Raw genomic sequence first — 9,910 nt, 5'->3', positions numbered from 1 at the left:
TGTGTATTTTTCGCTCTTTTTAGACGTATGTGTGTGTGTTTTTCATGTGTTTCCTTGCTCGTTTTGCACGTATGAGTGTTTTTCGCTCATTTTGCACGTGTGTGTTTTTTATTTTTTTTTTATGTTTTTTCTCGTTTCGCTTGTGTGTGTATTTTTTTGTATTTTTTGCTCGTTTTGCACGTGTGTGTTTTTCGCTTCTTTCGCACGTGTGTGTATTTTTCGCTTGTTTCGCACATGTGTGTGTTTTTCGCTCGTTTCGCACATCTGGGTGTTTTTTATCGTTTTGCATGTGTGTTTTTTTATTTTTTGTGTTTTTCGCTAGTTTCGCGCGTATGCGCGTTTTTCGCACGTTTCACACGCGTGTGTGTGTATTTGTGTTTTTCGTTCATTTCAGACATGGCTATTTTTCGTTCGTTTCGCACATGTGTAAGGGTGCTTTTCTTTGTGCTTTTTCGCTCTTTTTACACGTGTTCGTATTTTTCGCTCGTTTGTCACGTGTGTTTGATTTTTTTATTTATTTTTGTCTTTTTTGCTCGTTTCGCACGTGTGTGTTTTTTTTGTGTTTTTCGCTCGTTTTCGCACTTGTGTGTTTTTTGATAGTTTTGCACGTGTGTGTTTTTTTAGTGTTTCGCACGTGTGTGTTTTTTTTGTATTTTTCACTCAATTCACACATGTGTGTGTTTTTCGCTCATTTTGCACGTGTGTGTATTTTTTATTTTTTTTTGTGTTTTTCGCTCGTTTTGCACGTATGCGTGTTTTTTGCTCGTGTGTTTTTCGCTCATTTCGCACATGTGTGTGTTTTTTATCGTTTCGCACGTGCATTTTTTTCTTGTGTTTTTCACTGGTTTTGCACGTGTGCGTATTTTTCTCTCATTTCGCACGTGTGTTTTTTCGCTCGTTTCGCACGCGTGGGCGTGTTTAATCATTTTTGTGTTTTTCGCTCGTTTCGCACGTGTGCGTATTTTTGCTCGTTTTTCATGGGAGTGTGTGGTTTTTTGTGTGTTTCGCTCTTTTTGCACGTGTGGATTTTTTTTCTCGTTTCGCACGTGTGTGTGTGTTTTTTTTCTTTTATTGTGTTTTTCTCTCATTTCGCACGTGTGTGTTTTTTGCTCGTTTCGCACGCGTGGGTGGGTTTTATCATTTTTGCGTTTTTCGTTCGTTTCGCACGTGTGCGTGTTTTTGCTCGTTTTGCATGGGAGTGTGTGGTTTTTTTGTGTGTTTCGCTCTTTTTGCACGTGTGGGTTTTTTTGCTCGTTTTGCACGTGTGTGTGTGTGTGTCTTTTTTATTCTTTTATTGTGTTTTTTCCCTCGTTTTGCACGTGTGTGTGTTTTTCGCTCGTTTGTAAATGTGTGCTTTTTTTGTGTTTTTCGCTCGTTTTTCACGTGTGTTTTTGTTTTTTATTTATTTTTTTTGTTTTTCGTTCGTATCGCACGTCTGTGTGTTTTTTTGTGTTTTTCTCTCGTTTCGCACGTGTGTGTTTTTTGCTGGTTTCTCACGCGTGTGCTTTTTTTATATTTTTTTATTTTTTTTTGTGTTTTTTCCACGTGTCGCACGTATGTGTGTTTTTCGCTCATGTCGCATGTGTGCGTGTTTTTCGCTTGTTTCGTACATGTGCGTTTTTTTGCTCGTTTCACACGTGTGTGTTTTTTGTATTTTCTGCTCGTTTCGCACGTATGTGTGTTTTTCGCTCATTTTGCACGTGTGTGTGGTTTTTTTTTTTTAAATTTTTCACTCGTTTCGCACGTGTATATGTGTGTGTGCGCGCTTTTTTTTGTTTTTTTCGCCATTTTCATGTGTGTGTGTGTGTGTTTTCTCGTTTCGTACGTGTGTGTTTTTTGCTCGTTTCGCACATGTGTGTATTTTTTTGTGTTTTTTACTCGTTTCGCACGTGTGAGTGTTTGTAGCTCGTTTAGCACGTGTGTATTTTTTTATTTATTTTTTTATGTTTTTCGCTCGTTCCTCGCGTATGTGTGGTTTTTTTGTATTTTTCACTTTTTTGTACGTGTATTTTTTATTTTATTATTATTTTTTGTATTTTTCGCTCGTTTCGCACATATGTGTATTTTTCACTCATCTCGCACGTGTGTGTTTTTCGCTCGTTTGACACATGTGGTTTTTTTTTCATTTCGTGCGTGTGTTTTTTTATTTATTTTTTTGTGTTTACGCTGGTTTCGCACGTCTGCGTATTTTTCACTCGTTTCGCACATGTGCGTGTTTTTCACTCGTTTCGCACGGGTGCGTATTTTTCGCTCGTTTCGCATGTGTGCGTATTTACACTCATTTTGCACGCGTGTGTGTGGTGTTTTTTGTTATGTTTTTCCCTCGTTTTGCATGTGTGGATGTTTTTCGTTGGTTTTGCACGTGTGTTTGTGTATTTTTTTTTCTTCTTTTATGGTGTTTTTTCACTCATTTCGCACATGCACGTATTTTTTGCATGTTTGCACGTGTGTGTTTTTTGCTGGTTTCGCACGTGTGTTTTTATTTGTGTTTTTCGCTCTTTCGCACGTGTGCGTATTTTTCGTTCCTTTCACACGTGTATGTGTTTTTTGCTAAAAACTCGTTTCGCACGTGTGCGGGTTTTCCACTCATTTCTCAAGTGTGTGTTTGTTTTTTTGTGTTTTTCGCTCGTTTCGCACGTGTGTATTTTTTTTTTGCGTTTTTCGCTCGTTTCGCACGTATGTGTATTTTTTTGTATTTTTTGCTCCTTTCGCACCTGTGAGTGTTTTTCGCTAGTTTTTCACGTGTGTTTTTTTATTGTTTCGCACGTGTCTATGTTTTTTTTTATTTTCCGCTCGTTTCACACATGTGTGTATTTTTCGTACGTTTTGCACGTGTGTGTTTTTTAAATTTTTTTTGTTTTTTGCTCATTTCGCATGTATGCGGGTTTTTCACTCATTTCGCATGTGTGTGTGTTTTTTATCGTTTCGCACATGTGTGTTTTTTTGTGTCTTTTGCTGGTTTTGCACGTGTGCAAGTTTTTCTCTCGTTTTGCACGCGTGTGTTTTTCACTCGTTTCGCACACGTGTGTGTTTTTATCATTTTTTTGTTTTTCGCTCATTTTTGTGTGCGGTTTTTAATTTGTGTTTTTCGCTCTTTTTTGCACGTGCGGGTTTTTTCGCTCGTTTCGCACGCGTGTATGTCTTTTTTTATTCTTTTGTTGTGTTTTTTCACTCGTTTTGCACGTGTGTGCTTTTTTTTTTTGTATTTTTCGCTCGTTTCTCACGTGTGTTTTTTTAATTTATTTTTTTGGTGTTTTTCGCTCGTTTCGCACGTGTGTGTGTTTTTGTGTTTTTCGCTCATTTCGCATGTGTGCATTTTTTATTTTTTATTTTTTCGCATACGCGCGAAACCAGCGAAAAACAGGAAAAAATAAAAAAATAAATAAAACACACATGCGAAACGATAAAAAAACACCCACATGTGTGAAATGAGCGAAAAACACACACACGTCCGAAACGAGCGAAACAAGCGAAAAATACACACATGTGCGAAACGAGCGAAAAACACACACACGTGCAAAAGGAGCAAAAATTACAAAAAAAAAACACATGTGAAACGAGCGAAAAACATAAAAAAAACACACACATGCGAAACGAGCGAAAAACACTGATACGTGCAAAACGAGCAAGAAAACACAAGAAAAACACACACATGCGTGTGAAACGAGCGAAAAACACACACACGTGCGAAACAAGCAAAAAACACGAACACATGCGAAAAGAGCGAAAAAGCACAAAGAAAAACACACGCGCACGAAATGAGCAAAAAACACACATGTGTGAAACGAGCGAAAAACACAAAAGCAAATATACATACACGTGTGAAATGAGCGAAAAACACACATAGGTGCGAAACGAGCGTAAAACACCAAAAAAATACACACGCGCGCGTGTGAAACGAGCGAAAAACACAAGAAAAATAAAAAAATAAAATAATAAAACACGTGCGAAACAAGCGGAAAACACAAAAACATAAATAAAAAAACACGCACGTGAGAAACGAGTGAAAAATATACACACGTGTGAAAGGAACGAAATACACCCACATGTGCAAAATGATAAAAAAAAACACCCACATGTGCAAAACGAGCAAAAAACACACACGTGCAAAATGAGCAAAAAACCTACATATGTGCGAAACGAGCGAAAAACACAAAAAAATAATAAAAACAAAAAAACACACACGTACAAAACAAGCGAAAAACACATGTATGTGTGAAACGAGCGAAAAACACAGAAAAAATAGAGAAGAAAAACACATACACGTGCGAAACAAGCGAAAATTAATAAAAAAACACACACGTGCTAAACGAGCCAAAAACATACATGTGCAAAACGAACAAAAAACACAAAAAAAATACACACACGTACGAAATGAGCAAAAAGCACACATACGTGCGAAACGAGCAAAAAATGCGCAGTGCAAAACGAACGAAAAACACACACGTGCGAAACAAGCGAAAAACACACACGTGCGAAACGAGTGAAGAACACAAAAAAACATACACACACGTGCAAAATGAGCGAAGGGACACAAAAAATAAAAAAACACACGCGTGAAACGAACGAAAAACACTCACCTAAGGGAGAGAAAAAGAAAACGAAAACGTGTGATGTCTAAAGCATATCTACTAATAAATTAAGTATGTTTTAATGCATGGACTTATTTTTTGTGTCACCTATGCTGTGCATATATCTTTTCTTTCAAAAGGTTAATTTGTTAGCCACTATATCAGAATAGGGTACGCAATCCTTCTCAACTTAGCAATCCATAGAAACACCTCCAAGACAATGCCATGTGATCCCTTATCACTCCTCAAAAATAATAAAGGTTCCCTACTTTTCCCTTAGCATCCATATATACCAAATTTCTTGAGGTCTAAAGCATCACAAGTCATTTGCATCCTCAAGTATCCTAACTGAAATACTTATTTCTCATACAAGTTCTTTGAAAAATCAATACACAATATGGGTTTGCGCATCCCAAGTATTAGAAGGGCAGCGAAAACAATTTCCAAGGGGCTTGAAGTACCAAAAGACTACCTTGCAGTCTATGTTGGAGACAACATGAGGCGGTTTGTATTCCGATATCATACTTGAACCAACCTTTATTTCAAGAATTGTTGAGTCAAGTTGAAGAATATGGATACGATCATCCAATGGGTGGTCTCACAATTCCGTGCAGTGAGGATGAGTTTCTAAATATCGATTCTCGCTTGAATGAGATGTAGATCATGCTATTAGTATGTAGATAAATTAGTTGAGAGATATTTGTACAGAAGGCACTTCATTCTTTGTCTTGTGGAGACTTTCCATCTTGCTTTCAATCCTATGGAATTGTAGAGGTTTTTTTCTGAATGAGAAAGTAGTTATGAACTTGTGGCATGATACTGTTGCAACTTAAAACACTTGTTGCTATTGTTATATTCAATTCTCTAATGAATTTAACTTATTCAAATGATATACTGAACAAGTGAATATAGATCATCAGTCTAACAAAATTATAAGCAAGTGAATGACTGAATGGCTCTTACAAAAATTGAGCTCCAAGGAGAAATTGAGAACTGAAGTTTAGAAATGCATCCTCACTGCATGGAATTGTGAGACCTCTATTTGGATTATCATAACTGAATTCTTCCTTTTTGTTTGAGTACATATACTGCATATAGTTACTAAGGGCTTCCTTGAGAAATAATATTTGATAAGATGGGGTCTACCGTAATATGTACAAGGGATCACAAGAAATCACATGGTATTGATAGAAATCTTTATTAATGCACAAGTAAAACCTAGTTCTTGCTCTTGCAATGTACTGTATATCTCTTCCATTAGTTGGTAACATCTCACATGTGTCTTAGGTGCTGATAATGAAATCAATAAATGATGATCAAGATTCAGGACCTTATCTATGGGTTTGTTAAACAAAGTATTTATATAAACTTCACCTTTCAAGGGCAACATAATGTGGAACTTCTCAAACTATGGGAAACATGATGCAACATTAGACTTAGTTTGCATAGACGCCTCTAAGTCCATTTATCTATAGCTTTCAACTTCATAATAATTCATCTCACATATATATACTAGTTGGCTGTTACACCTTAACATGTAGGAGGCTATGATCTATTATTGGCCATTGTTTGAGACTCTAAAACAGCATCACGTGATTTCATATGCATGACCCCATCTTTTAACTCCCTTCAACAATCATTTCTCTTGCCTTCAAAAACAACACAACACAACTCCCTGGCAATCTAAAGATCAATACTTGAACACCTTCTTCTTAAGCACTAGAGCTTTCCCTTGCTCTTTCCATTCCCTACATACACAAGAAAAATGGGGAAAGGCATTATTCTCAGCTAAGCAAGCAATTTCAAAATTCATACAAGTCCCAAAGGGTTATCTTGCAGTGTATGTCGGAGATAATCAAAAGCGTTATGTGATTCCCATTTCATATTTGAACCAAGCTTCATTCTAAGAGTTGAGTGAAGTTGAGGAAGAGTTTGGATATGATTATCTCATGGGAAGTGGATATGATCATCCCATGGGAGGTCTCATAATTCCTTGCAGTGAACATGTATTCTACCAACTCGCATCTCCCTTGAGTTGAGATTGATGAAGAATCTCAAAATGAGACTAATTAACATAGATTAGCATACATATTATAATAGATTAGTATAGAGAATTAGAATGACAAATTCAAAGAGTATGTGTTCTATACTTTTTTTGTGGAACACAAATTAACAATGAATTCAATCACTCATATCTATGATATCTTTCAATTCTCAAAGCAAGTAACAGCCTATATATGTTGCCTGAGAAAAACCAGATTCCAGTGCGAATAAATTTCAAGCATGAGAAAAACCAGATTTGATAAATTTCATATTGTGCTAATAGAGAAAGAAAACTCTATTGTGGAACTAGGAGATCCTTCACCATTTCAACTTCATATCATCAATTATACCATCAAACTTCAATATTCTAGAGTAAAAATTAACAGATGACATCATTTCACAAAGTAAGTGTCAAGCATACCATCATATCCAATTTTATAGACTCATAGGGACTAATATCCTTCATCACAATTCGATTTCACAAGACCACATATATTATTACATCTCAATATTGTTGGATAGAAAAAGCCAGATATATCATACATCGCCACAATTTGATTTTGCAGTCATATAGGACAAACATATTACTCTTCGTCACAATCCAATCTCGTAGGGCCACATATATCATCATTACAATTTTATCGGGTCATAAGGACTAAGATCCTTCATCATAGGGTCACATATGTCATTACTTTTCAATGTGATTGGACAGAAAAAGCCAACTAAATTACCCTTCCATACATTTCATTTTTCTAGGATCATAAGCATCATCAACATTATCACACAATTTTACCATCAACAAATCATTACGCAACTTTTTCAAGGGACATCTTATTTGATCCATATAGTAATAAAAATCGTCGCAAAAGAATTGAAACAATTCTACAACTAAGTTTGTCATGATGTAAAAGTCAGTCCTATATCATTCTGCAACAAATGCATTTCTCAAACGCTCAAACATACATTGTGCAAGGTAGAATTAAAATAAATTCAAAGTCCAGAGTCGCATCCAAATCATAAAAATAATAGAGAAAACAGTCCATCCCTATAACTATCAAATGGCAAAACTCAACTGTCCTTAATAACAGAAAAATAGTTGGGGAAATGAAGAAAAACCAACCTTTCCAAAACTAACTCATCCCCAAGATAATAAAAAAATAACACCAATAATCGAAAGCAAACCTTTTTCTTTTTTGGACATGAATATATTCCATAAGAGAAACGATTTGCACACAATTTTGTAAAGCACAAATTGACAATAAATTCAGTCAGTCAATTATTTTTTGTTTGTCTAACATTTTCAACAAAATAATTATCTCATCTTTCAAAGCTTGTGCAAAGCTACTTGTGGTAAGAAAAATCAGATTTTACTGTTCACTCTTTCTGATAAATTTCAAAGCATGAACAAGAAACATCAGAGAGATAAAAAATAGTATTTTGGACACGAGATCCTTCACCACATTTGGAGCCAGAAACCCTTCACCAAATTTTAAGGTCATAGGGTTTACTATCAAACTTCAATATTCATGGGTCAAAAAAAGCCAAATAACATCATTTTGCAGTATAAGGGTCAATCATATCATCATATCCAATAAACTCAGGTCATAGGGACTAAGATCCTTCACCACAATTCAAATTCATAGGGCCACACATCATTGTATCCGATATTTTCGGGTCGGGTCATAGCGACTAAGATCCTTTGCCACAATTCAATTTCATAGGGCCACACATCATTATATCTGAGTTTTTCGGGTCATAGGGACTATGATCTTTCATCACACTTCAATTTCATAGGATCACAAATTATTGTATCCGATTTTCTTGAGTCATAGGGACTAAGATACTTTGCCACAATTCAATTTTGTAGGACCACGCATATCATCTTATCCAATTCTATCACGTCATAAGGACTAAAATCCTTCATCAAAATGATTTTATCAGGTCATAAGGACTAAAATCCTTCATCACAATTCATAGGGCCACATATATGGTTACGTTTCAATATAATTGGACAGAAAAAGCCAACTATATTACCCTTCCACACATTTTAATTTTCTAGGATCATAAGCATCATGGACATTATCACACAATTTTATCATCAACAAATCATTACACAACCTTTTAAGGGACAACATGTTATATGATCCACATAGTAAAAAAATCATCGCAAAAGAATTGAAAAAATTCTGCAACTAAGTTTGTCATGCTGTAAAAGTCAATCATATATCATTCTGCGACAAATTCTTTTTCCAAAAGGCTCAAACATACATTATGCAAGGTAGAATTGAAATAAAAGTCAAAGTCCAGAAGAGAGAAAACAGTGCATCCCAGAACTATCAAATGGCAAAACTCAATTGTCTGTAATTCAATAACAGAAAAACCAACTTATCCAAAACCAATTCATTCCCACGATAACCAAGAAGTAACAACATAATAAAAAAGTAAACCCTTTTTCTTTTCTTGCACAAAAAAGTCATCTTTACAATGGATTCCGAAGTTAAGCACCAAAATGCAAAAGATTTTCGGGAGATGGGAAAGAGAAAAGGGGGGCATCTTTATAAAGAGAACCAACAACAAAAAGGGGGGAATCATCCCCATTACCGAAATGTTACCGAAACGTGCAGATAATAAAGTTTCTTCACTCACCATTGTTGATTCATACATTCTTTAAAATCCTAAACAATCAGATTTTGCAAAAGCACCAACAATTCCCCTCGCATTTACCGTAGAAATTTTGTTGAACCGAGCCTCCGAAATTCACCCACAGTAGAGCCTTGATCACATTACTCCGTTCCCATTATTCAAAGTTATAGCAGAGAAAGAAAGAACCCAGCAATTGGGAAAGAAGAAGAGAAAATAAAGAACAATAGTACCACAGAAAACCAAATTTAAGAGGAACAAGAACCGCTTATTGAGAAGTGGATTAGTCATCGATCTGCGGAATTAGAAAATCTATTTAAAAAAACAGTATTTGTCTTTAAGCAAAACAATTTCTCATTGCTAGCAATACTTATGAAGATTTATCTTTGTTAAAATTTACTTGGAAAAATTTTATTTATTGGTATCGTATTTATTTTTGAAGTAAAAAAAAATCATATTTTATAACATGATTTTTAGATTTTCAAACTTATGGACTTGTATCGTTACAAAAGCTATTATATTGATTAAATTTTTTTTGTAATATTACCAGAACATCACCGTTGAGTATTAATTAATGTGAAGAAAAATCAATAACAATTTTTGTTATTCAATAAAATAATTCATTTGATCGAAAAATAAATTAGTATTTTCTAAAT

The 9,910-nt window shown here is 35.1% G+C and overlaps 1 long non-coding RNA gene across 1 annotated transcript; it reads right to left on the bottom strand.

The window, feature by feature from the left end:
- Positions 5,756–9,526, bottom strand: LOC110268863. The gene is made up of 2 exons (XR_002357527.1): positions 9,227–9,526; positions 5,756–6,319 (listed from the first exon to the last, which is right to left on the bottom strand). It is a non-coding gene; the product is annotated as an uncharacterized LOC110268863 (long non-coding RNA).

Source organism: Arachis ipaensis, chromosome B02, assembly GCF_000816755.2.
Source record: "Arachis ipaensis cultivar K30076 chromosome B02, Araip1.1, whole genome shotgun sequence".
In the NCBI taxonomy this organism is placed as follows: domain Eukaryota; kingdom Viridiplantae; phylum Streptophyta; class Magnoliopsida; order Fabales; family Fabaceae; genus Arachis; species Arachis ipaensis.
The sequence above is the reverse complement of the archived record's forward strand: the minus strand, read 5'-3'. Positions and strand labels throughout refer to the sequence as shown.